This window comes from Montipora foliosa, chromosome 5, assembly GCF_036669935.1.
Source record: "Montipora foliosa isolate CH-2021 chromosome 5, ASM3666993v2, whole genome shotgun sequence".
In the NCBI taxonomy this organism is placed as follows: domain Eukaryota; kingdom Metazoa; phylum Cnidaria; class Anthozoa; order Scleractinia; family Acroporidae; genus Montipora; species Montipora foliosa.
The window spans coordinates 2210261-2236645 of NC_090873.1; the positions used below are offsets into that span (position 1 = coordinate 2210261).

The 26385-nt window shown below is 37.0% G+C and overlaps 2 long non-coding RNA genes across 5 annotated transcripts in view; one reads left to right on the plus strand and one right to left on the minus strand.

The window, feature by feature from the left end:
* The window catches only part of LOC138003352 (uncharacterized), a 29541-nt gene extending 22945 nt beyond the window's left edge, over window positions 1-6596 (plus strand). For all 3 annotated transcript variants that reach the window (XR_011123505.1, XR_011123504.1, XR_011123506.1), the window contains 2 exons: window positions 4606-4675; window positions 6460-6596. This is a non-coding gene — a long non-coding RNA (uncharacterized lncRNA). The remainder of the gene's footprint in view (window positions 1-4605; window positions 4676-6459) is intronic.
* A 2385-nt stretch (window positions 6597-8981) lies between these two features.
* On the minus strand, window positions 8982-25261 carry LOC138003353 (uncharacterized). Of its 2 annotated transcripts, XR_011123507.1 has the most exons (9): window positions 25035-25261; window positions 22872-22947; window positions 22194-22330; window positions 20700-20835; window positions 12413-12525; window positions 11196-11347; window positions 9938-10023; window positions 9515-9564; window positions 8982-9119 (listed from the first exon to the last, which is right to left on the minus strand). It is a non-coding gene; the product is annotated as an uncharacterized lncRNA (long non-coding RNA). The 2 variants fall into 2 exon arrangements; XR_011123508.1 differs by lacking the exons at window positions 22194-22330; window positions 22872-22947; window positions 25035-25261 and adding an exon at window positions 22040-22141.
* Window positions 25262-26385: the final 1124 nt, after the last annotated feature.

The following is a 26385-nucleotide window of genomic DNA, read 5'->3' on the forward strand; positions in this document are numbered from 1 at the left end:
TTTCCACTCTCAAAATTACCTCCAGAACCTACCTTTTGCGTGGAATAAGCTTTTAGAATTATGTTCTTGTCTTGTGTGGTGATACTTAATGATTCGGAAACATTTTGTGAAAAAATATTTGGAACGGGTCACACGCGCAACTTGATCGCCCGACCGCCCTGATCACAAGGCAACTTTTTTGTCTCTACAAATTCAAGGAGATTTCTAAAGGGGCCCAGGGTCCTGGAAATTTAATAACCAGCTGTTGGAGGATGAAAATTTCGTTCAACTTGTTAACAGGACATACCCAGAAATTTTAGAACAATATAAGGATCTTGAAAATAAACGATGACTTTGGGAAATGATTAAAATGGAAATTCGTGCCTTCACTATCACCTACTCCAAGAAAAAAAGGCGAGAAGTAAAACAAAGAGAAATAGAATTGCAAAATGAAATCAACGAGCTAGACCAGAAAATATGTAGAGACCTTTGCCTTGATGCCAATACTTTGAATAACTATGAAGAAGCTAAAAAGCAACTGAACGATTTATATGACATGAAAGGTAGAGAGACAATGTCTCGTTCTAAATCCCGCTGGATTGAGCAGGGAGAAAAGCCTACAAAATATTTCTTTAAATTAGAAAAGAAAAAAATATGAAAAGAAACTAATCAAGGAACTAAAAACTGAGAATCTGAGCCATTAACCAATATCAAGGACATAGGTAACAAAATTGAGGAACACTTTACCCAACTTTTGAGTCGTCAAATAGTGGAGCATGAAATACTTTAAATAAAGCTAACTTTGACTCATTCGTAGAAGCGCTAGAGATTCCTAAGGTAACACAGGAAGAACAAGATCTAATGGAACACGACTTATCAATTGAAGAAATGAAAAATGCTATTAAATATTTTCAAAAGGGCAAGACTCCGGGTGACGATGGCTTTCCTGTCGAATTTTATGAAACCTTTATAGAACTAATCGGACCCAACTTGTTGGATTCTTATAATGAAGCCTTTCAAGAAAACAAACTCTCGCTTTCGCAACGAAGAGGAATTATCAATCTAATCCCCAAGGGCGATGAGAACTTAAACGATTTAAGAAATTGGCGACCCGTTACTCTTCTTAATGTGGGTTATAAAATTCTTGCAAGAATCATAGTAATGTGTATGGAACCTTTCTTGCTAAAACTAATTCATCCTGACCAAACTGGCTTTATTAAAGGAAGGTATATACGGCAAAATATTAGGCTTCTAAATGACTTAATGTCGTACACCGAACGCAATATCTCTGGTATCTTTCTCTTTGTAGAATTTTAAAAGGCCTTTGATTCGCTAGAATGGGATTTTTTGCATAGGGCTCTAAAAGCTTTTAACTTTGGACCAGCTGTTAGGAAATGGATTACAGTCCTCTACAACGATGTCGAAAGTGGAGTGATGAATGGAGGCTATATGACTAATTACTTTAAAATATCAAGAGGGGTACGGCAAGGCTGTCCGCTTAGCCCATACTTATTCTTTCTGTCGAATTGTTAGCACTGAAACTCCGTTATATTCCAGAGTGCAAAGGTATCTCTCTTCCAAACTCTCAAGAAGTGAAGCTATCTCAATTTGCCGATGACACAACACTCATTTTAAGTGATATAGACTCCCTTAAGGCTTCTTTGCCTTGTATTAACATCTTCGGTGAAATATCAGGTCTCAATTTTAATGCGACAAAGACAAAAGCTATGTGGATTGGATCGAAGAAAGAGTACAAGAATAAGATATTGAATTTCACATCGATAAGAGAACCTATAAAAATCCTAGGTACTTATAAATATATATATATCATACGATCAACAAAAAACTAATGGCGCCAATTTTTTTAAGCAGAATTCAAAAAATGAGGATGAAACTGAATATGTGGCAGACGCGTGACCTTTCTCTTTATGGCCGAACGCTCTTAGCGAAAACAATTGGAGTACCTCAGTTGGTATACACTGCTTCGATGCTTACAGTCCCTGAAAATGTTATTCAAAAAACGCAAAGCTGAACTCTTTGCTTTCCTTTGGAGAAATAAGAGAGACAAAATCAAGAGAAAAGTGATTTATCAACCTCTTGTAGATGGAGGATTAAATTTTATTAATTTTAGAACTATGTGAAAGTCCCTTCGTCTGAGCTGGATTGGCAGACTGCTAGATAGCAGCGATGCTAACTGGAAGACAATTCCAAATTACTATTTTAATAGACAAGGTGGCCTAACCTTTTTACTAAATTGTAACAACGATACAAAATGCATCGATTCAAGCTTGCCCCTGTTCTATAAAGAACTGCTAGAATACTTTCAGGAACTTGTTAATATGTATGGCCTTGACCAGCGACGGAAATTTGTCTTGTGGAATAATAGGGAAATAAAGATTGAGGGGAAAACATTGTTTTGGAAAACATGGTTTGAAAAAGGAATCTTTTTGGTGCAAGATTTGCTTAATGAAGACGGAAAGTTCTTGTCTCTCCAAGAATTTCAGGATAAATTTGATTTAGAAATTAATTTTCTTCAATATTTTCAAATGATTGCTGCTATTCCCAGCGAGATTAAATGTAGTGCATATAAAACGCAAATCACGCCTGATGATCTCTTCAAAATGGAGGATATACCTCAGTTAAGTTCAGTTGGTGTGAAAGCTTGGGAACAACTCTTCCCTGATTCGTTTGTTTCCTGGAAAGCTAACTTTCAAAAGATATATAAAATAACTAAAGATAATAAACTAAGGCAATTCTTATTTAAGCTTCTGCATAGGATAACTGTTACTAGGCGAGAACTGAAAAGATTTAAAATTACAGTCGATGATCAATGCTCTCTATGCTCAAGCCAAGACTCTATACTTCATACATTTTTGGACTGTGCTACTACGTCTTCAATCTACACCGATATTGTGAAATGGTTCAATAATGTGAGCAACTTAAAACTTACTCGCCCGAATGAACAGATTCTATTTCATATAAAGGAGGAAAAATGCAAGCTGACGAACGCCCATGAACGCAAACTAGATATTTTCCTTCTATACACCAAATATTATTTATACACTTGTAAAACACTTTCTAAGACGCCCAACTTTGTAGAATTACAGAGGAAAATTGAATGGCAATGGAACTTGAAAACTGCTCTTCTGTTTGATACTAACCCCCCTTCCCCGTCTTAATCGTTATGTTTCTATATATATATATACTGATATATAAATATGTACTTTAGTACGTGCGACTTGTATAGTATGCTGTTTTTTATTAGTTGATTTTATTCTTTATGTACATTGTTGCAAATAAATAAATATATATTATTATTATTATTATTATTATTATTATTATTATTATTATTATTATATTATAATATTTGAAAGAAAAATTTCGCGGGAATCGGGACGCGGTGAAAAGGAGTTAACAAATTTTCATACGTACTTTGAAATGTGATACGCGAGGAGACAGGAATTTTTTCTTTGACAAGTGATTTTGTCATTGTAGTGCAAATGAAGTTTATTTGGGAAGCCAACAATATCTCTTTAACTACCTGGTTAATCCAATTTGTTGCTACGACTTGCTAGTGCGAAGATTGTTTACATGAAAGGCACGCTTTTTGCGAATTTTGAGTGCCATGAAATTACATCATTTGCGTGACATCCCAGTGAACGCTCTATGGAGCGTCTAGTTGGAAGGATTGATTCTACCAAACCTTTTCACTTAATAATAGTGTTATGATACCAAATGAGAGACCAATAGATGCTTAACAAGATGCACTTATAATGTGACGTAACCGGTTACCATGGGTTACCATGGGTTACCACTTCACGAAAGAAGGGTAGGCCGTAATGGTAAACAAAAGAGCCATCTAAAACCAACCTATATTTTGTCTTTAAACGCGTATATCTCAAAATCGAACTTGGTGACCCTCATTGTTAGTCGTGGATACGCGAAACGTATAAACGACTATCGCTTGGGGTCAGAATATGCAAATTTGTCACTCACACAAATGTAAACTAATCGATAAGTCAACAACCAATATCGATTTCTCACGATATACCGATTTGTCACTCACTCAGTTGAATTCAAATTGATATGCGACGATCAATATCGATTTTCCAACGCTTCAGTTTCCGAAGTAATGCCAGCAGATTCATAGCCATCTTCACAACTGAAAAATTTTAAGGTGACTCTGAATCGGCTCCAGAGATTTTTATAACTTTGCGGAGAATTTCGTCTTAGCCTGCTAATCACTTTTCAGCAATAAAAAAATGGGGGTCACCGAGTTTGTTTTTGATATAGGGCTTTTTTAGATGGTTCTTTTGTTGCCATGGTAATTTATTACGTCACGTTAATATGTGCACCATGTTAAGCAATTATTGGTGTTTCATATGGTACCATAACATTGCCATTAAATGAAATAATAATACATTTCCTCCAAATTGTTGAAACCGGTTTGAGCCACCTTTAAAAGGGCTAATAATTATTCAAGTTCGTTTTCTTCGAACATCTAGTCTTCCTTCAACGACAGTTGATATAATGATATATCCCTACTTCACCAAGTATTTTGTGATCGTTTCAGTTTGATTTCTAACTTATCAAACAAGTTTTTCTTGGTTGTGACTTTTTCATCAGTTTTCGAGAAGACGTCCCTGAGGACGAACGTTGGCTTATCAGTTCACAGCACCGAGTCTTTATGATGCAGGTAAAGAACCAAGACATAATTGTTTTGACTTAAATTGAAATGGTTTATTCTAAGGGCAACAAAACTTTCAAGTTGTTTCAGAAGGTCAAAATGTTCTTTAAGTGAGTCAATATATTTAAAAAGACGTTTGGTGTGCGCACAGGGAGACAACCCTAAGGATGCGAGAGCGCCTGACGTCATGTTATTTTGAGACAGTTGTAAGGGCCGATTCAGCTGATCGAGGAAAATGTTCCATAAGAACTTCAAATCGCGGTGTTTCTTTTCGAAAATTCATTTTATGGAAAGTCAGATAAATAAAGTTCACTCACCTACTATTTTCTGCGTTGTCCTGAGTGATTTGATGGGTTTTTGGGACGCTTCGATTTCCTCTTCTATAATTGCACCAGAAGCAAATTCGCGTACTAGTGCGCTTGCTTGACTATGGTACTGTTACAAATGCGAGTTAGCTCCCAAGAAATCGTATGGAGGTTTTTTTTTAAGTATTTTGAGTAGATGAAGAGTTCGTTATTTTTAAGGGAATAACCGGGAAAAGTTTAAATAAATTGTTGAAATCCCAAAGTGTAGTTATCATTTCCCGCAAAGTTTTTGAAATCTTTTTCCTCTCCCATTATGTTAAGGTTTCTCTCATCTTCTCATATTCTAAGCTAAACACTAAGTTAATTGTTCCTTTCTCATCTTACGAGAAATAAACTGTAGATTTCAGTTGTGGACTATCCGATCATTTTCAAGCCACTTTTCTTGCTAAATTACTTTGTGTTTCTACATATTGCACATAAAACAAGCTAAGTTCCATAGGTGTCAACAATTTATTTTTTCTTTGAACTAAGCGCTCAAAAAATAGGTTTGGATCATCCGCAAATTGTGCAAGGTTGATTTGGTTTGTTCCGTCCTCCGTAGCTCAAAACAAAGTCTAATCTATCAGTTTCTTCTGCTTTCCAATTCTCTTTTTGTAAGGGTATGGATTCCCTTTAAGTTACTGTACTACTTGAAGGGTATGGGTCCCTTTAAATTATTATTATGACAGCATGTATAAGGCTTGTCTCGTTGTTTTTGTAATGGTAATCATTCAAAACGTTCCTTGTGCTTCGTGGCCTTTCCTCAAAACCAAAATTGTTTTCCAGGTGTAAATGGCCCTTTGCAGCTGGCGATCACGTGGTAAAAGGAAGCGCCACACTGGAGAGCTAATTGCGCACTGGGACATCTAAACCAAAGCAACTTAATTTAAGTTGTTCTTCGTTTTAGATGTTCCAGTGCACAATTTGCTCTTCAGTATGGCGGTTTTTGTACCATGTGATCGCCAGCTGCAAAAGGCCCATTGTATTCTCCACGTTCCTCTGTCCGCTATGCTATAATGTTGACAGTGAATAGGCTAGTTTCGAATTGTGCAGCAACTTTTCTCTGAGCGCGTTTGGTTTAAACAAAAAAGAATTGGTCACAATTTACCACCAAATTACACCACATTTTGTTTTCCTTTAATCCTTAGATTCCCATGGGAAAGTCGGTAATCTCTCGTCTTATTGCTCGAAAGTGATAAAAGGGAAGATATAAAATTTTGCTCTGAAATAAATTTCGAGCCATCACTCAAGTATGGAAAACTAAGTGCCTGCTTCAGCGAATCTTTGCCGACTTTCATGTTACCACACTTTCATTTTGTAAAATGAAAATGCAAATGAGAATACTCCCGCCCCCCTCCAATTACCCCTCTCCCCTTAAATAAGTATCAAGAGTTCCTTGTACGGCTAATAATACCTTACAAGCTTTTTTTCTTTTTGCTTTCGTTTCAGGTGCCGAGAAGATTTCAAGAGAAAATGCACTCTTCCACAAGAAAGCAACCAATTACCCCTCTCCCCTTTGTATTACCAATTCGATTTGCACCCGCGCGAATATTTTGAGGATAAAAGGGCGAGTGCTCGCAAGTTACCAAAGCCATAGCGGTATACTCTATTTCCTTGCGTTTCCTGGCCCCTCCTCGGTATTACCCAAAATTAGCACCGTGTTTCCGTTTCTACCCGCGCGTACGATTTAAACGTAAGACCACTCCTCGCAAGTTACCACAACAACAAGGGGAATCCTAAATTTCCTTTAAATCGTGATAAAGATGCATCTCTGTCAAGATGTTAAATTTTCTCTGAAGTATGTTTGGAGCTTGTAATTATGAAATGTGAAGTGGCTCCGAATCTGCTCCAGCGAGTCTTTCGTAACTTGGCAAGAGTTTCATCTTACCACACTTATTTGTACAGTTAGAAGTGATCCTCGTTCTAATTAGAACAATTTAAGCAATTGTCTCTTGTAAACACCTGAAAAATACAGGCGACTTTAACGGGATTCGAACCCATGCAATGCTCCAAAGGGATTCAAACCCATCCAACTGAGAATGAAAGCCACACACACTCGAGTTGGGAGCAATCAATGAAACGTACGTATTAGAAGTGCGGTATAATGACGAAAGTTAGAAGTTTTCATGCCACATATCAGAACAATTTAAGAAGTTGTCTCTTAAACAGACTTAAATTGTGCTGATAAGTGCGAGAATAACTTCTATTTTTTTTCTATAAACGGCCCTTCTAATATGTACGCTTGATTATATCAGTTAGAAAAACACCTTGAGTTATAAGCACTCAATAAGTGTATATGGGGACAATTGTCTCTCATAGATAACTGCTCCAACGGGATTCAAACCAATCCAACTGAGAATGAAAGCCACACACACTCGAGTTGGGAGCAATCAATTAAACGTACGTATTAGAAGTGCGGTATAACGACGACAGTTAGAAGTTTTCATGCCACATATCAGAACAATTTAAGAAGTTGTCTCTTAAACAGACTTAAATTGTGCTGTTAAGTGCGAGAATAACTTCTATTTTTTTTCTATAAACGGCACTTCTAATATGTATGCTTGATTATATCAGTTACAAAATGACCGTAAGTTATAAGCACTCATTAAGCGTATATGTGGACAATTGTCTCTCATAGATAACTGCTCCAACGGGATTCAAACCCAACCAACTAAGACAGAAAGCAACACAGAATAAAACGTACCTATTAGAAGTGCGGGATATAGACGAAAGTTATTAGTGTTCCTGGCACATATCACGACGATTTCGCAGCTGTCTCTTACACAGACATAAATTGTCCTGATAAGTGCGAGATTCACTTCTAACTTTTGTGTATAATCCGCCTTTCTAATGAATGGAACTTACATATTAGAAGTGCAGGATTTGGATGATAGATAGAACTGATTCTAGTACTTATAAGGACAATTTAAGCAGTTATCTCTTAAGACGATATGAAGAGATAACTGCTTAAATTGTCATGATAACTACGAGGTCACTTCTAACTTTCATCCAGAACCGGCACCTCTAATATGTACGCTTTTTATATATTGTTTCTTAACAGACGTAAAGATAGCAGAGTAACAATAACTCTCAAAAAAGAAACGACATTTTTCAATTGTAAAAACATGTTTCGACATACTCATGTCATCTTCAGTTGCAAATGAGCTTTTTCAACGGTTGTACATTTGAATTTATAACATAAATTGAAAATTATGTTCAACCGTTGAAAAAGCTCATTTGCAAATGAAGATGACATGTTTTGTAAATTGAAAACTGTCATTTCTTTTTTGAGAGATATTGTTTCTTCCCGCAAAACTGATTAACTTGTCAAGAACCACTTTAGATATATAACAAATGATCTTTAATAGCAAACATTTTTTGTAATAACTACTTACAATTTGTAAATACATCCACGAAAATACAAATAAAAACTTATAAAATACAATTATTGTTTCATTCACCTCTTTGTTACCTCAACCAAAACCTTACTTGAGACTTATATATTTATATATATACACACACACACACACACACACACAGATTTTTCCATAAATGACACTTTTATATTATACCGAATTTCCACAAAACCCTAGTTCAGACTTATATTTTATATACACAAATTTTTTTTTTTTTTTCATCAACACTTAATATATGTACCAAATTTTCAAACAATTCTTCTTTTCCTCAAAAACACTTATATTTACAAATACACAGCAAAATACACCTGAAAAAATTTTTTTCACCACTATCCCACGCAAAACAAAAATAATATATACACACATAAACGACACTTCTGACAAAAAAAAACCCTAATACACACAAAAAATTGTAAAATTTTTTTTCACTCAACAACACTTATAATATTTACAAATATACACCAAAAAAATTTTTTCTGCAACCATCCCACGCAAAACAACTACATGAAATTCCAAAAAAAGAAAACACCCCAAATTTCTATTAAATAAAAACTACACTTTATACATAAAATTCCTATGCAAATCTTTAGATAGCAATTAACCTCCAACAAAAGAAAACACATTAAATCTCAATCTTAACGTAAAAATCTACTACCAAAAAATAATAACTCCTTCTTCCCTGAATTAAACAATCTGCAACAAAAAAAAATCTATTACAACATCAATTTCTTTTTCATACACTTAATACTGAAACTCCTTAAGATAGATCTTAGACAACAACCACAAAACTAGGACGTTTTCTAGAGACATTTCAGTTGATAAATGTACAAAACATTACAAGTGGAAAAAGTGCTAATTATGCTAGTAACAACAAAATATACATAATTATTGAAAGGATAGTTTTACATTTACACAATGTAATTGTCCGTGCAAACTAAAACTATCCTTGTAATATGAACATTTGACTGTTACTACAATAATAATTAGAACTTTTTTCCCACTTCTAATGCTTCATACATTTATCAACTGAAATTTCTGTACAAACATGAGTTGTAAACTTCAAAGTTCTCACAAGAACAAATGCTTACCACTTAAAAAACAAATTCAAACATCCGAGATTTCTCTCCTCTATGGAATTCTATAAAACAAACAAAAATAAGAACTTAAATTAACAGAAAAAATGAAAGCTACTAGAAACATCAATAAATTAATCCTTAATTGAACACTTCCTTGAAACAGTAAAACATAAACCAATGAGTCACACATGTTTTCAAAACATCACTTTCACTTCCACAAAAAAAAATAATAAGTTTGACATGTTAATTTTCCACTTACTCTTATATACAAGCATTGGCTATGTACATATTCCAAAACGGAGTGAAAACAAAATAATTATTTACATGGTTCGCAAGAACAAATGTTATTTCTAATGCAAATACCTCTATAAATATTATTGTCAATACAGAGGGCGCTTCTGCAAACTTGGGGATTCATCATAATAGATGACTTACCTGGCTTCCAATGTTCCATGAAAAACAATAATTTCCACAATTGCCATAGGAAGCTGCTCCCTTAAATCAGTACATATTTCTTAGATCTGTGGATTACAAAAGACATCACCAGTTACATGTATATTTCATCCTGCAAGTTAGCTATGCCATCCTTGTCTAGGATACATGTATCTAAGTGCGGTACAGGATCAGTCTTCAAATAACCAGGGAGAAAACGGTGTGTTTATAAAAACATCTACAATATGGTTAGACTCTCTAGCCTTCTCGGATAGGAAGAATCGCAACATACAGGTAAAGAACCCACACACTGTTCACAAAGAATAGGGCATGGATCCTCAGAGATGCTACTATAATACCCAAATCAAGGAACTTTAAAATCCAAGATTAAAAGAAGATATGGGGAATGATAGATAACACTAACAACCATGACTCAAGATTTAATGCTCCTTGCAATTGGCTTACGTTGTTGTAATCTGTATGTTCGAATGAACAAGTGAACAGTCATAAAAAAAAAATTCACATGCTGTTTTTTACTTCTTGGGAATCTGGTAATTATGCTAGGGGTATGGATCTCCAGCAGGCATTTGTGACTATTTTGACTTTATGCCCTCTCAACTCACAGTGCATTGTACAATATCATGGGCTAGGGGCCTTTGTGCCACAAACCTGTAAAGATATCAGACAGGGAAAAAAAATTCAGGGAGCCGTGAGCTATAAATACTCTATATATATAAAAAGGACTGCGAGGCTAGACCAACTGAGTTCCTGGAGTATCTGAGCAGATCAAGCTCTCCAACTTCCACTCCAAAATGGCCTAGTCTTGATGTCCCAGAGTCTACTGCTCCAGGAATGTCTACACAGCTCAAGGAGCCGAGTAGACAGGTATACCATAATTATGCCACAGTGTCAAGCCAAAACAAACTAGACTCAGTGAACCTCTTCAACCTCACATATGCCTTCTCATGTGATGAACTTCAAGATACTTTCAGATTTCTTTTCAGGAATCCAAGGGAGCAATTACCTTTAGTTATGGTTACATAATGATTTTTGAATATGTTAACTCCACTAAAGATATTTAGCCTGATACATTGTAGATCAGTCGTAGCACTGATGCAGAACCTGTACTCACTTGAACTTTTACAGATTGAAACAATTAAAATACCATATATTTATTATTGTCAGTGCTAAGGGGATGTGCCTTGATCCAAACATGAGGATTTAATTATCATAACACAGATAACTCTCAACATAGACATACCTGGGTTGCAATGTTCTGCGTTCCATGAAAATAACAATTCCCCATATCACTATGCCAAACAAAATGTTAGGGAACTGCTCCACGTCAGACCATGGTCTCACTCAAATTTCTTCACAGCAACATGTACAGATTCATAAGCACATATCTTAGATCTGTGGATTTTAAACAACACAACCTGTTACAGAAGTCCTGAATAATCATTGCTTGTGCTACATGTACCACACTACAAATTCTAAAAACAGTTTATGGACATGGGAATAATTTGTGCCTTCAATGCTACTTTTCTCCTTTAAGACAACAGCTTCTTCATATTGTACTCTAATCTGCCTACACTACAAACACCTTTGCTAGGAAAATGGAGCAGGCAGATCAGCTATCAAAATAATGATATTTAAAATGCCTCCTCAGTACATGTACAATCATAAAACATCCCAACTAAATGCACAAAGAACAATTTTAGCGGTCCATGGTAAGTTGATATTCCTGACAGGAGGGTGATGCCACCCACCAGTAAGGCATAATCCTGGTAATTAATAATCATCATCTCGGCCCGGTTGTTCAAAAGCCGATTAACGCTAATCCCAGATTAAAAGTTAACCAATGAGTTTATTTCTGTATTCCCAAATGTTTTTCAACGCTGATATTCGGCAAAACCTTACGATAGAAGATGTCAATTTTGAAAAACAAAAATATGCAAAAGAAACTACTGTATCACCAAAAAGTAGGAAAACATGAAATAAAAGTTTACCCTAATCCTAGATTAAGTTAAAAGGCTTTCGAACAACTGGGCCCTGTAGGATACCTTTCAAACAGGGAAGGGAGTAAAAAAAACACCAGTTGCAGTAATTGAACAAAATTAATTAATACTGTATGGATAGTGGCTACCATGTGAGAGGTTGTGAGTTGGACTCCGGCTGGACCAACACTCAAGGGCCTTCAATACAAATAACTGAGGAAAAAGTACCGTACTACCATATACCTAAATGTGATGACTTTTGCAAATGGTTACTCTCTTACTAGTCTCATCAAATAGGGGCAACAAACCAAAGGCCCCGTCTCAAACCCAAATGATCATGCCTTCCAAGCCAGTTCAAACCTGAATTTTTCAGGCTTTCTTTTGGTAATTCATATAATTATTCATTTTCATCTCATTTGTTGATCATTGATAAGTTGTTCAAAGCAAGTATGGATACATGTATCTCAAGTTTGCAGTTTACCTTTCGGAAAATTCACATGATGTTTCATACTTCTTGGGACTTGACCTTCAGCAGGTATTACTTTGTCAACCCCTCGCTTGGCAACTTTAAGGATGGGCTTGGTGACCACACACCTGTCAAAAGAAATCAGACGTTTGGGAAAACATTTAATGCTGTTAAACTTGATAAAACAGGGTTTTACTTCACTTCAGCAGAGATGGAAGCATTTTCGAATTGCCCTATAATGCTCTGCACCCCTCTTTGTGTATAAATGTGACTTTGTATGTCTACATAATTAATGTTTGTCTTCACTTAAATCCTTACAATGTATTTCCCTCATTCTTTTAAAGTGCTACTATGACCAAAAATCAATTCTACTTTTTCTTTGTATTTCAAAACTATGTGACCAAAGTTTTAAGCCTTCAATTAAAAAAGGACACCTATTTATGTTGCACAGCACAGTACAGTAAAAGAATTTTAAATTTTATGTGGTAGCCAGTGTAGCTGGAATAATAATGGTCTAATAAGGAAAGGAAAGGAACTATATTGAAGTGTCTAGTCAAAGAAATCTGCGTACTCTTGTAAATCGATCAATCACATCCATAATGCATATTTGCCACATTTACAATCTGCAATGGTAGGCACATTCCATTAATTAATAAAGGTATTTATCATTTTTCTTTTTCCCAGCAAACGTCAAGATTTCTAAAAATTATTCGAGATCTGCTCAATACTGATGGTACAAAGATCAGCAAAAATTCTATCAAGAAATTTAGACGTGTTTGGAAAATTTCTTGTCTTAATGGTGATGCCACTCATCGAGCGGCCGGCCTTGAAAGATTGTTTCAATAAGCATAAGCTCAGCACATAAGTTTAGTAGTCAATTCACTTTTTATAATCAAAATCTACAACTGTTGATGAATGAACTTGATACATATCATAATCCTAATGGAAGATTGATTGACATATAATTGTAATATCTCTCCTGTTTTGAAAAGTGTCTCTTCCTAAAGCAATCATTAATTTTGTAATCATCCAGCACACTGTCTATTCTCTTAATCATGCAAATCTTTAATGTTCTCCACGTCTTATCAATCAAAAGTAAAAAACAAATCATAATGAAAAAATAATAATGTTGAACTATGAGATGTCCTTTAATCCTGGTCAATCTCCCAGAAATTGCTGTACTAATCTACTGTGATCATGTACTCTTTCTTTCAGTTGTTGAGTTCAAAGAGGTCTACTGCTACATGCTCCCAGGGTCGGCTGGGTGCCTTGTGTGGTATCAGAGACTCTTTCTGGTGGCTGGTCTCCTACTTGCAACAGGTCTCACAGGTTGATCATTTCCTTTAATTTGGCGTTGGTGTTTGGCCAGAATATGGTTTCCCATGCTCTTCGTGTGCCAAGGTGTGAGGCATGTAGCCTGCAGAGCATGCAGGCACTTTTTTGGGAGGTGTAATACGCTTGTTCATAATGGACCGCCATTTTGAAAGCACATAGCCGGTCCACTACCATTTCATACTGTCCTCCTCTCACTGAGTGCAATTTTCTTTACTCGCCTCAGGCCTCTGTTAGTCTCGCTATCCAAGACGTCGGCCGATAATTCTTACCAAAACAACAGGCTATGAGGCATGTTGCCCATGGAATATCACACCATCGTGTACTGACAATTCATCCCTCATGCTAAAGTAAGGGGTGGTCTGTTCTGTGACTGGTAGTTGACTGCAATCGTCTGACCAACCACACAAGATGATAGCTTTTAGGGCTTGCAGGATCACGTCATCCTCAGTTGCCTGCTGTATTTCTTGGAGTCTAGATGTGAATACAGGGAGGAATGCGGCAGCGTTGATGTTCTCAAATTCAGCTCCAGTGGCATCACACTGGATTCCAAGCTTGGCCTTCGGGTCGAGGCGTCTCTAAGATGGCTTTAGCTTTGTCAGGGTCTATATTGAGGCCTTGTTTGGTAAAGAGGTGATCCATAAAATTAATGGCACTTCAGTAATTCGCAGTTTCAACTTGTTCTTGTTGAGGGCAATTCCACTGTCTCTGCATCTGAATAGTCTAACTGCCAAGATCCCATTAAAGGGTTGCATCATACTCAGAAACTTAACAATCACAGGGTTAGCGATATGCGAGGCAATAGACAATTTGAACTCAGTTTGCAGAATGATTCAAACATGTTTAATCACAGTTTAAGGTTCACCAGTCTAGTAGAGACGGTGATGACAGGAGGTAAATTACAGTAGCAAAACAGTTCCCAAAATAACTGATGATTAGAAATAGACTTGAAGGTAGCAAAGTTCGTAGATGCATTACAAATGAGTAGAACAAAGCAGTGTGATGTAGTGTAGTGTAGGTTCAAACTGGAAATGATAATTAAATACAATACAGCTAAGATAAAGCATTAGCTACATACATGTAGCTTCTGAATAGCTTTTATTCAATACCTCTACTCTGGTGGGAGGATTTACCGCAAGCTCAAGAAGATCTCCTATACAGCCAGTTCTAGGTAGACTTCTCTGATTTACGAGACATCTGGTTTGTCTCTTCTACTGGGCAAACCTGCCCAGAGGGAAGGAGCACGAACAGGACTCGAAGTACTATGCGAGGTGCTCCACCCTACCCTATCCAGACCAGAAAGACCAGACCACAACACCGGGAACTACACGCCCTACTCTTTACGAAAAGTGTGCGGGTTCTTTTACGTCCAACAGGATTATGAACATTGAAGGGATGTGAGACGGGACCTCCGGCTTATCGTCTTTATCCGAGAAGACTAGAGAGTCTAACCATTTGCAGATGTAATTACAAAGGCAGCACTTTCTCCTGAGTTATTTAAAGACCGTGAGTGTTGGTCTGGCCGGAGTTGAACTCACGACCTCCTGCATGACAGCCCGGTGCTCAACCAACTGAGCCACCGGTGCGCGGTGGGGTGGGAGACGATTCAAAAGGTCTTGAAAATAGCTTGCCCATCGTGCCTTCACTTCTTCCCTATCCCCTAGAGTTGTACTATCCTCCCCCTTGACAGGTGGCCCATCTGCAGGGAATTTTCCAGACAGCCGCTTGAAGAAATGCTGGCTGGGGATTCTTCCATAACTGAAGTTGTAAATTGTTCCCTAGATTGTGCCATCATGCCTGAGACGCTGAAAACAGTGCAAAACCTTCAAATTCTTAAGAAGTCAAACCTTGATCATCAGGTCTTTAAGAACCTTAGGCCTGTGTCAAATCGGGCGTTACTAAACACAGGAACGGGAATGGAATGTACCGGAATAAACTGGAATATGCCGGAATGAGACGGAATGAACAAGAATGGTACCAGAATATACCGAAACGAGCCGGAATGACACACAAATAAAGCGGCATATACCGGAATAAACCGGAATATGCCGGAACAAAGCGGAATGACTCTGGAATAAAACCGAATGACATCGGAATGAGACGGAATAAACAAGAATGGTGCCAGAATATACCGGAACAAGCCGGAATGAACCTGAAAATGCTTTTGTTGTGTCACGTGATTCCCTAAGGGAATTGCATGTGTTTTTGCCTTTTGTATAACATTTGGAACACTTTGATCACGAGAAAAATTTGACAGGTATATCCGTCACTAAATGAATAATTATTTCTTGTGGAAGTAACATTTTTTTGTGAACAAATACAGAAGCAAGAGAAACAGAATGTTATTCTAATTGTTTTTGTCTATGGATCTCGGAGGCCGCTTTCACTGTGCGAGTCAGAAAACCCGTCAACATTTTTACTTCATTCTGACAGGTCAAGTGGCCAACGTTTGTATAAACATAACCTTAACTTGTACTTGTACATGTTCATTGCCGTGACTTTAACATCTTCAGTTCCCACGGCCTGCTCCCGTCTGACCTTGTAGCTCAGTCGGTAGAGCGGCGGAGATCTAACCCAAAGGTCGTGGGTTCAATTCCCACCCTGGTCAGAGTTTTTCTCTGTCCTTGTGTGGGCCCATTTCCATCATGGCATAGAAATCTACATGTAACATTCCACATTACACTCTATTCAGTTAACAATCACAAACAAGTTCAGCGAACCACAAACTAATTACCGTTGCTGCTTGCCTGCTTCCCACCACCCACACGTGATGGAGATATAATAGAAAAATAGATTCGCGCAAACGGCCGGAAGACTCTTTTTCTCTTCCCAATTGTTGGCAATAAATGCCATCGAACCTGAACGCAGTATTTCCTTGTTTGAAGAAACAAGTCAGAAGCACAGAAAAAAAGATCGATCGTTGATAATATATTTACATGAAGAACTGTGAGAACAAGCCTTGTTACTCCCCTTAATGTAAATTGTTTTTTTTTTTGTCAGTCTCTATTCTGCAACATTTATTCATTCACAGAATGAATCATTTTTTGTTCCTAGTCATTCCAACAAGTACATTAAGATTATGACAAGAGGCTAACTTAAAGTATTAAATAGCTTAATAAGACGGGAGACTTCGACATAATCATCTTCTGACCGCAAGAAATTTAGTAATAATTCCTTTATCTTTTTACGAAAGAACGAGCGTTTAAGTAGTTTAATCGAGTAGGGAATAGAGTTCCAAATTTGGGCACCAATTCTCGAGAAAAAGGAATACATTTTATTAGTTCTAGAGAACTTAAAATAAAACGAGTCGCTAGAGACAGATCTACAGTAGTTCTGTAATTGTGAATCTGACTTGTTTTAACAAACTGATTGAGTATACTAGCTGGTGCTGACTGTCTGTTTATATCATACAGTAAATAGCTACAATCTCTAAAAAATAGGCTACATGTACATGTAGGTAGGGGAAGGCAACTTGATTTGAGAAAGAAGGGTACGGTGTGTTCTTTAGACTTACAGATTGAAGTAAATAAGACGTAAGGCCCGTTTTTGTAAAGTTACAATCTTTCTTTGAAATGTCAAGGGACAATTACCCCAAGCACAAATACCATAAGTTAAGTAAGCAACGATTAATGAGTTGTACACTGAAAGTAAAACACGACGCAGCACATAATGTCGAATCTTGGCTATAATTCCTATCGACTTGCTGATTTTGTGGCAGATAGATTCTACCGTAGGGTTAGTATGTGTATATTTCCATGAAAGATTTGAATCAATCATCAAGCCAAGATATTTTACATTATAATCTTTCATTTCAAGGTTTGCGTAGGTGTTAGTTACGGAGTCAAGAATTCTAATCCTAGGTGTGAAGGGCATATTCTTTTGCCGGGGACGAAAGATGACAAAGTTTGATTTCTTTATGTTCAGAGACAGTTTGTTGGCTTTAAGCCATTCGTTGACGTTGCCAAGCTCGCGATTAACACGAGACTCGAGTTCCTTTAAGTTGTTGTTTGAAAGTATTATACTGGTGTCGTCAGCGAATAGATAAAAAGAAAATAACGAAGAGGACTTGTAATTATCATTGATGTACAGAAGGAACTAGAGTGGTCCGAGGACTGAGCCTTATGGTATGCCGCACAAGGTCGTCTCAGCCTCAGACACAACATTATTAACTTCCGTGTTTTGCTTTCGATCAGTTAGATATGATCTGAATCAGGGGTTAATTACACCTCTAACACCATAATTTTCAAGTTTGGTGTCCTTCTGTGGTTTATTCTGTTGTCATTCCGCCTCGTACCGGTATATTCCGGTACCATCCGGTAGCGTATTGTTATGTGCTGCAATAACCAAGAGATGTCCACGAACAAGGCATACATGTAAGTGAAAAAGACCTCCCGAGTATGATATAAGGCATGCAACAAAAGTGTGACAATGAGCAGTTACATGTACTTGTACCCTTTTTAACTATTATTTAATTAGTTATACACTGTTACAATTATTATAGGTTAAGGATTAAGTTAAGCACTTCGTAAAGCACGCTTACTGTCCTTCATGACCATACAGGTACTGATCTTGATTAACTTTGAACTCCAAGTTCCACCGACTAGAGACCACAATGCTTGACTTTCTTTCCATTCACTGGATTTTCTGTGTAGACAAACTCTTACAGGGGACTCTATTATTTTATAAGCCTACTTTTATACTTTTACTCTAAGCATCTACATGTAGAATGTTCTGTTGCTATTAATTTTATAGTGTATTACAAGGTGTACTATTTGTGGAAACTGCTGAGTCACATCAAAGAAATTTCTGGAATATTTCAGATAATTCTAGAAAAGTCTGGAATTGCTTGACAAAAAAACTAAAGCTCTGGCCAAACGAGAGCGAGAGTTGAAGACAGTTGACGAGTTGAACCACATGAGTTTTAAAAGAAAACAAGCCCACCCTCTGCAAGCCAATGGAAAAGGAAAAAAGCCATTTCAGAGTCAACTGTCAATAGCCAGCGAATAGGGATCACGCTAAAATTAGAAGCCAGTTTGTAATTTCAAGATCAAAGAAGAGTTTTACTGATGTACATGTACATGTACTATATTCCACTTTATCTCTGAAAACGAGACCATTCACATTTTGATGTATTTCATTGAAACGCGCCAGCTTAGCTTGGAACAAGAAACGGCAAAATGCAACCAAGAAAGGACGAACTTCAAACAAGATCCGCTCCAAGAGAACTCATTGTGATTACGTGTTTATAACATTAGGGCAAAATTTTCTTGTCACTGTTGAGGCACATCGAAAACCAGTTGGGAAAACGGATTACAAAAGCACTCAAGTTGTTCGATCGCATTATAGAGCAAAACAAACAAACAAATAAACTTTTCCTTTATGTCCAAAAGAGTACAGATGATTGTTATTTTACTTCCAGTTGACAATAAAAATTCGATTTTCATTCCTGAACAAAGGAAAAAGTGATTAAAACCACTTTCTGAAAATAACAAATGGTTTAGTGCCCGGAAAGAATTTGTGGAGTACCGTAACTCCTTGCACTAAGTATACCAGGGAGTAGGGGGTGAACGGTACCATACATGTAGCTGTTCAAACAACCCAAACCTTTACAAAAATGCAAACCTATGCTTTAGATGGTTTAGGCCTAACGTTAGCATTAAATTTTTTGTAAAGGTTTGGGTTGTTTAAGGTAAAGTATTGTACCCCTCACCCCCAGAATAGTTATGCCGGTCAGTGGGTTAGGATATAAACTTGATGAACAGCGCCTTATTATTATTATTATTATTATTATTATTATTATTATTATTATTATTATTATTATTCACCAACATCTCTTTTGATTTAGCTGGTCTGTTTCTTGAAAAGCATGTAAGAGGAAAAACAGTTAAAACAGTATCTATGCCTATTCGCCTGCATGAATACATGAGCAGTAAACTAATTAAGAAATAGAGGACATTTTCCGTGTTTCCATAGCCTCATCTAAACACGAGGGGGAGTTTGGAGAATTCTCAACAGTTATGCAAACCCGAGACGCAGTCAAGGGTTTGCATAACTGTCGAGAATTCTCCCAACTCCCCGAGTGTTTAGATGAGGCTATGGAAACACAGAAAAATGTCCTCTATCGCTTTTATAAAATATTTGCAAAGATGAAGGAAAACGCTGGTATTTTTTACTTCTTGATTGAAAAAGGTTTCCTTGATACACACTCATATTTCCTACCAGCCAATCAAAACGCACGTCTGACAACACAACCAATCAAAATTCACAGCCGTGTTTTCGTACTCTCATCTAAACACAGCAATTGACCAATGAGAATACACGTACATGTACATGTACTATCCTAATTACTTTACAAATGGAAATGGCATATGGTCTAGATACAGAGATCTGACAACAGCACTAACTTTAGGAAGAAAAAGAGAATTGCACTACTTGATGAATTCACTTGACAAGACAAAGACGCAAGAGTTGACAGTTAACAGAGGGGTGGTTTGGAAGTTCAACCCACCATCTGCACCCCATTTCAATGGCCTACAGGAAAGTTCATCAAAGCAGCCAAGAAAGCCATGTTTCAGGATAATGATAAAAAAGAGCTTATGACCGCGATTGAGGAAGCTGAAGGGCTGATGAATTCCAGCCCTATATGTATGAAGTATGGCATTCTTCAGTTAGCTACTGTAAGCTGTGCTTTAATGTTTCAAAGCTGCTTAAAATTTAACAGCAGTTGCTCTAAAAGGGTGTGTTTGTCCTGTTGCCACTCTGGAAAAAGTTCAAAAGCCTCGAGACTAACCTCACCGTTGAAGATTACCCTTAAAGCTAGCTATTATTCCGAGACAGATTTTATAAAACCATAATGACCTGAAAGCTTAACAAAATGCAGTTTTTCAAAGCTCCACTAAAAATAATTCAAGACTTGCCAAAATCTTCAGCTTGCCCCTTTGAGAAAACAACAAATCAGGTTGAAAATTACCTTGGATTTGCGTTACTTCATGCTACAGCACGGTCCTGCAATCTGCAATCTTCTTTGCAATTGATAATACACGTACATGTAGTTTCTTCTTATCCGCCATCTTGAATCATCTGGAGAGCAGTGCATTGTGGAGCTCCTGAAATTTATAAAAACAGTATTGGACTGGATACCAGGATACAGGAGCACGGATTTTTTTCCTCTAAAACGACTTTTAAATTTTTAAACTAGATCGAGAGAATCCCTTTGAACAACTGCTTCCAGGTAACAAGGAAGAGTTGCATTAAGACTGGTATTCAGCACGGTGCTTTTATTTTCAAAAACTGCAATGAGGATTATTACGCCCTTAATTAATCACTGGTTGGATTGCGCCATTTCATTGTGAAGGAATCGCTTATTAAAAGTGTCAAAATTGAGACCTTATAACTTCTCTTTGAACAAGACACTTTCCATGCAATGAGCTTTTTATGAAACCGAAAATGCAAGTACAAAACACAGGTCACAGGTCATCATTTTATCACTACAGGTCATCATTTTACCACTACAGAAACAACCCTAACCGTAATGCTAACATTAGGCCTAAAAACTTTAGATTAGGCCTAAGATACGTTTTGCATTGGTAAAAAAATAACCTGTGACCTAGACCTGTGACTTGTGTTTTGTGCCTGCCGATGCATTTTTTTGTTTTCACAGTGAGGATGTCTTTCGGACAACTGCTGTAGTTGGCTGCAAAAGTCAGATGTTGAGGCCGACGCCTGAACAATTCTGAAGGAGTTGCTCACAGACGGATGATGATTATCTTGTAAAAATGGGCCATTGAACGAGACGAGACCAGATCCATTGCAAAAAGGAATCAAAGTCGTTTTAGGTTGCTGAATCGTTCTCTCAACTTCCGGATGTCTTTGGACACGTAAATTTCCATTCATTACATCGGTTTTCAAGACTTGCCGATTGTGTAACACCTCACGATTTTAAAAGTCAATGGGACCCTGTTCAGGAATGAAAGCGCTAAGATTGCATCGAGAAAAATGTTTGAGAACACTCGTTCGATGCTTTAAAAAAAAAACGGCCCTATGAATTATTCAAAGATGCCGAGAAAAAATCCGTAAAAAAGCTGAAAGATAACATCTGCGGGCTGACTGTTCAAGCTCAGGGCCGGGAGGCAAGCTTTGTTAAAAGTTACCGGTAATCGTTTTTTTATAAATAGTCGGGATGAGCTTTATCCCTTAAATCTAATCTAGGGTTACGAAATTTTAACCTTGTTTGGCATTCTTTAAAAAACTTGCGTGGAAAATCACTAGCCTACTACAATTTAAAAAGGAGTATCAACCTTCAATCTATACCTTTAATTAAGGGCATTATCTTCACCTTCTTCTCTCCAAGTTCTTCATGACTGCTTTCAACTTTGCCAGTCACGTGTGCTGTACATTGATCATAAAATTAGTCCTCAAAGGAAACAATGGGGACAGAATTTAGCGTAATGATGAAAGCACTCGCCTTCTACTAATGTGGCCAGGTTCTTTTCCCGGACTCATTGACGAGTTTGTTGGCCCTCTTCATTTCCGCGTACTTCGGTTTTCCCCTCTCGTCAAAAGCTTGACTATGATTGATTTACAATCGAACCCTCTGAACTCCTGCAAAGTATAAATCAAACCCTAATTAGCCATAATCCCTATTAGAAGAGCATTTTTGTTTAGCTGGATGAGCTTGAGACTTTCATAAATTCATTTTCGTTGTTACAATTATTATTACTATCATCTTGATCCCAGAAACGTTGTCTCCCTACAACTCCAATAATTTTTTTTCTTAACGGTGTCAAGTCACCTGAAGCTGTCTCTTAAGGGGTCAACTTCGGTTTGCTATTCTATGCTCTACCATTCTGCATTCTTTAAATCTATTCTGACTTGCTGTTTGGAAAAAAAACCTTTTGTTAGAATAAAGGCGATCTAAGAGCAAATCACTTAACCAGGATACGACTTTTAGCTTTTAGTTTCCGCAAAGGGATTTTCCCGGTCCCTTCTAACCTGCGATCAGGTGTACTTTTCCTTAGACATGGTGCGAAAAGGTCCTTTTTTAAGCGCCCTGTCTCAAGAAAAGTACGCTTGATCGCAGGTTAGGTCCCTTCCAGACAATATGACATTCAGACTCGTTCTTCAGTGTTGAACACTCACTCACCTTCAGATTTAAGTAGATATCTTTAGGTTTTCTGTATTACCCCAGCGTGGTAATAATTTCATGTTACAAGTTATGTCTGTAACAAAAGAGAAACAAAATTTGAAGATTTGACGCTTAACGTCGAAAGCGTTCGGGTTTTTTTGTTTTTTACTTTTTAAAGAATTTTTAGCCTTGTAAATACTAGTCACATTTTACTGAGCGAATATTATGGACATTTGAAGATTTGATTATCAATTCTTAGGTAATTGTAAAAGCATTAAGGTGAGTTATGATGGGAATGTTGTGCTGGTTGACGTGAAAAATACGGAAGAGAAAAGAGAAAGGGAAGATCAACAAAAAAAAGAAAGGAAAGGAAAAAAATCTCCTTCAGTATTACTAGCAATAAAGTAAATTTTATGCTGTCTGTTAGAAAAACGCTGTATAGCGCGATCGATGTATCTTGTATTCGCGGGATCCTTATTAATTTAGTATTAGTAAATTTGGTGTTGCGATTAAAGTTAGTTTGCGAAATTTCATGGCAGCATTTTTTGCTAAAAAAGTCTGTTGATGCGAACTGACCCTCAGGTGGAGTCCATTTCGATTTACACGTGGTTAATGTGCTAAAGGCATCTTTTTTCTGTAGTGTCGGATTGGTCTTCTTTGTCATGGAAAAATGCTTTTAGTTGAACGCGGCGAAGAAAATTTTCGACATCTTGTTTGGTTGTGAATTCGTCGGTTTCAGTTTGGCTATAGGAACGAAATTAAGGCCTTTGCTAAGAACAGACTTTTCGGCGTCCGAAAGTGGTAGGTTAGACACCCTTAAATAGGAAGGCCTTTGGTACTTTACAAGCCTTGGAAATTCCCGTATGCGCACACCAAACGCATCATAAACTAAGTGATCCTAAGTGTGTTAGTTCCTAAAGAGTATGACACCAAAAATATGATTAATCAAAGACTGATAAAGGGAGTATTGCCGTCCACTTTATCTTTTCACTCCAATTTGACCTATATCAATTGCTTTGCTCAAAAAATAACACTAATAAAAATTCATTTAAAAAATTTCCTGAAATAATCCAAATGCTCGCAGCGTAAAAGCACAAAGAGATTAGATTAGTACTAGATTGAGTACATTTCGAGTTGCTGTAAATCCAAATCAATTGGTGCATTGCAGTTGAGTTGCTTGTTTCAACCCATCAGTTACCAGCCCAACAAATGTTCAATTGCAAGCTCCCAAACTAAAAAAATAATAATACTACACGTTCTGCAAATGTCAAGATACTTCATTACCAGATCAAACAATCAGTGAGGTTGTAGCCCACTACTCTCAAAGTAGGTGGTGCCCCAGGGCGTAGCCAGGGGGGTCCTGGGGTGCCCGTGTACTCCCCATTGTTGTCAATTCATGTAACACATATAAGTATAGCTACTTCTCTACAACTGAAAAGGATGAGCTTCACCCATTCATCCTCAAGTATGATGGACAAGCCTTCTGTGAAAGGATTATAAGCTGTCGTAATATCAGATTACTTTCGTCCGTCTCGTTGATTTTGCGTGTTTTAGTGTTATATCTGTTTTCTGTATTATTTCTTGTATTATTCAAAGGAATGGGAGACCTATGTGGAATATCACAGTCGATAAACAAATAAAAAAATAAATAATATATAGATAAATACAAATAGAACAATGAATATATAAATTAATGTTATGTATACAGGCAGTGTGGGGAAATAGCTTGTATCGAGTCTGTGAATGAATGTGTAAAAAGGAAAAGTGTACTGTTGTACTGTTTATCAAAGAGCAAAAGGAACTGTATTGTTGTTTATTATCAGTATTATGCCCTGCCGTTGCTATGATCAATCTATCATCAACTTTAGCTCGTCTACTCCTTAAAAAGTTGTTACCATAGAAAAGATTGTAAAACTAATATTAAAAGAAATCTGTATCATACAATATATACTCGTAAAAAAAATGCAAAACTTCATCATAAAAAAGTATTATATCCATAGATATGATATGACATAAAATAATCTATGATAATGACATGATGGCTGGTATTTTGCATACTTGGCATAAACTGGAATATCATACACATCTTTTGGTATCATTAGGTAGTTTTATTACAACGCAAATCAAGCAATACTTGATGCAGACAAAAGTATAAGTTACATAGCATTTTTGTCAAAATACCTGTTAAGCATTCGTTGTGAAACACCTTGAAATTTGCTTCCTCGATCGAGTGTCCTGCACGCCATTTTGTAATCATCAGCTAGCCCCTTTGACAACGTGATACAGACGGGACCTCGACCATAATGTTTGTGACCAGAACTCCATAAGACAACTTTCCAACATGGGTATCATATCTTCAGGAAAAAGGGCCATGAAAACGACGTAAATTTTCATTTTAGTTTCGCCATTGCGTTTCTTGAGCTGAAACGTGGCAGAAAAAAACTGCATAATTTAGTAGTAATTAGCAATTCAAATGTACAGCCAGAATGTGAATTCCTCCGCCATGTTGTTTCCTTTCAAATGCAAATTCAAAACCATTTGGAAGAGAGGGTACGTTTTTCCTTATCCAATCAACGCAGAATTTCTTGTCGAACTATCAAAGGACGGTATTTTAAGAGATCATCCTATTTGTTAGATAAAGGAGCAATAATTTTCTCCTCGTGTATGCATACATGCCTAGTTTAATGTATTTATAGATCATTTTTACATCATTTTTATTTTCTCCCATAGATTTTCAAAACTTGTTGCCTTTCTTTGGGTTGGGGTAGGGTAGGGTTTGCGCAGCGGCGAGAGCATTCTCCTTTCAGCAATGCGGCCCGGGTTTCATTCTTGGACTCAACCCTCATTTGTGGGTTGATTTTTTGTGGCTGGCTACTCTGCTGCTCTCCGGTTACTCCTCTTTTCTCCTCTCATCAAAACCCAATACTGACATTTGACTTGATCAACATTAACCTCCTTTGATTTAATTTGATTTCCAATCTCCCCAATTTGTAGAACACCTGTGCTCAGCTAAATAAGATGAAGAACAAATTATAGTGACGATGATGATGATGACGACAACAATGATTGATGACGACGACAATAACGATGACGATGACGATGATGATGATGTTAATGATTGATGAACATTCCACAAAAAGCTTGTCTCTTGGGAGTCCAAACAAAAGTTCAAAATGTGAGGGGAAGATAGAGATCATTTTCATAACAAAAGAATTCAATTGTAATTAGGTTAGTTTGGTATTCTCACGTCTTGTGAAAACTCTCTGGCTAATGCCAATCTTCTTCTGGATTAAGCGCAAACAAATAAACGACTTCCACGTGATTCTTTTACCAGAGATTTCGTATGATAAGAATACGCTTAGTCACCTCCCCCTCAGGGTGCTCTTAATTGTCCATAAAACGACTAATAGCGATGAACAGAAAATATGATGAATCCCAAGTGGTGAAAGACAGGCCGGTTGGGTGATTACAACAGCAGCCGGGAAATACAACTGGAGATTGGATTGCGTATAAAAGGCAGTGGTCAGAACGG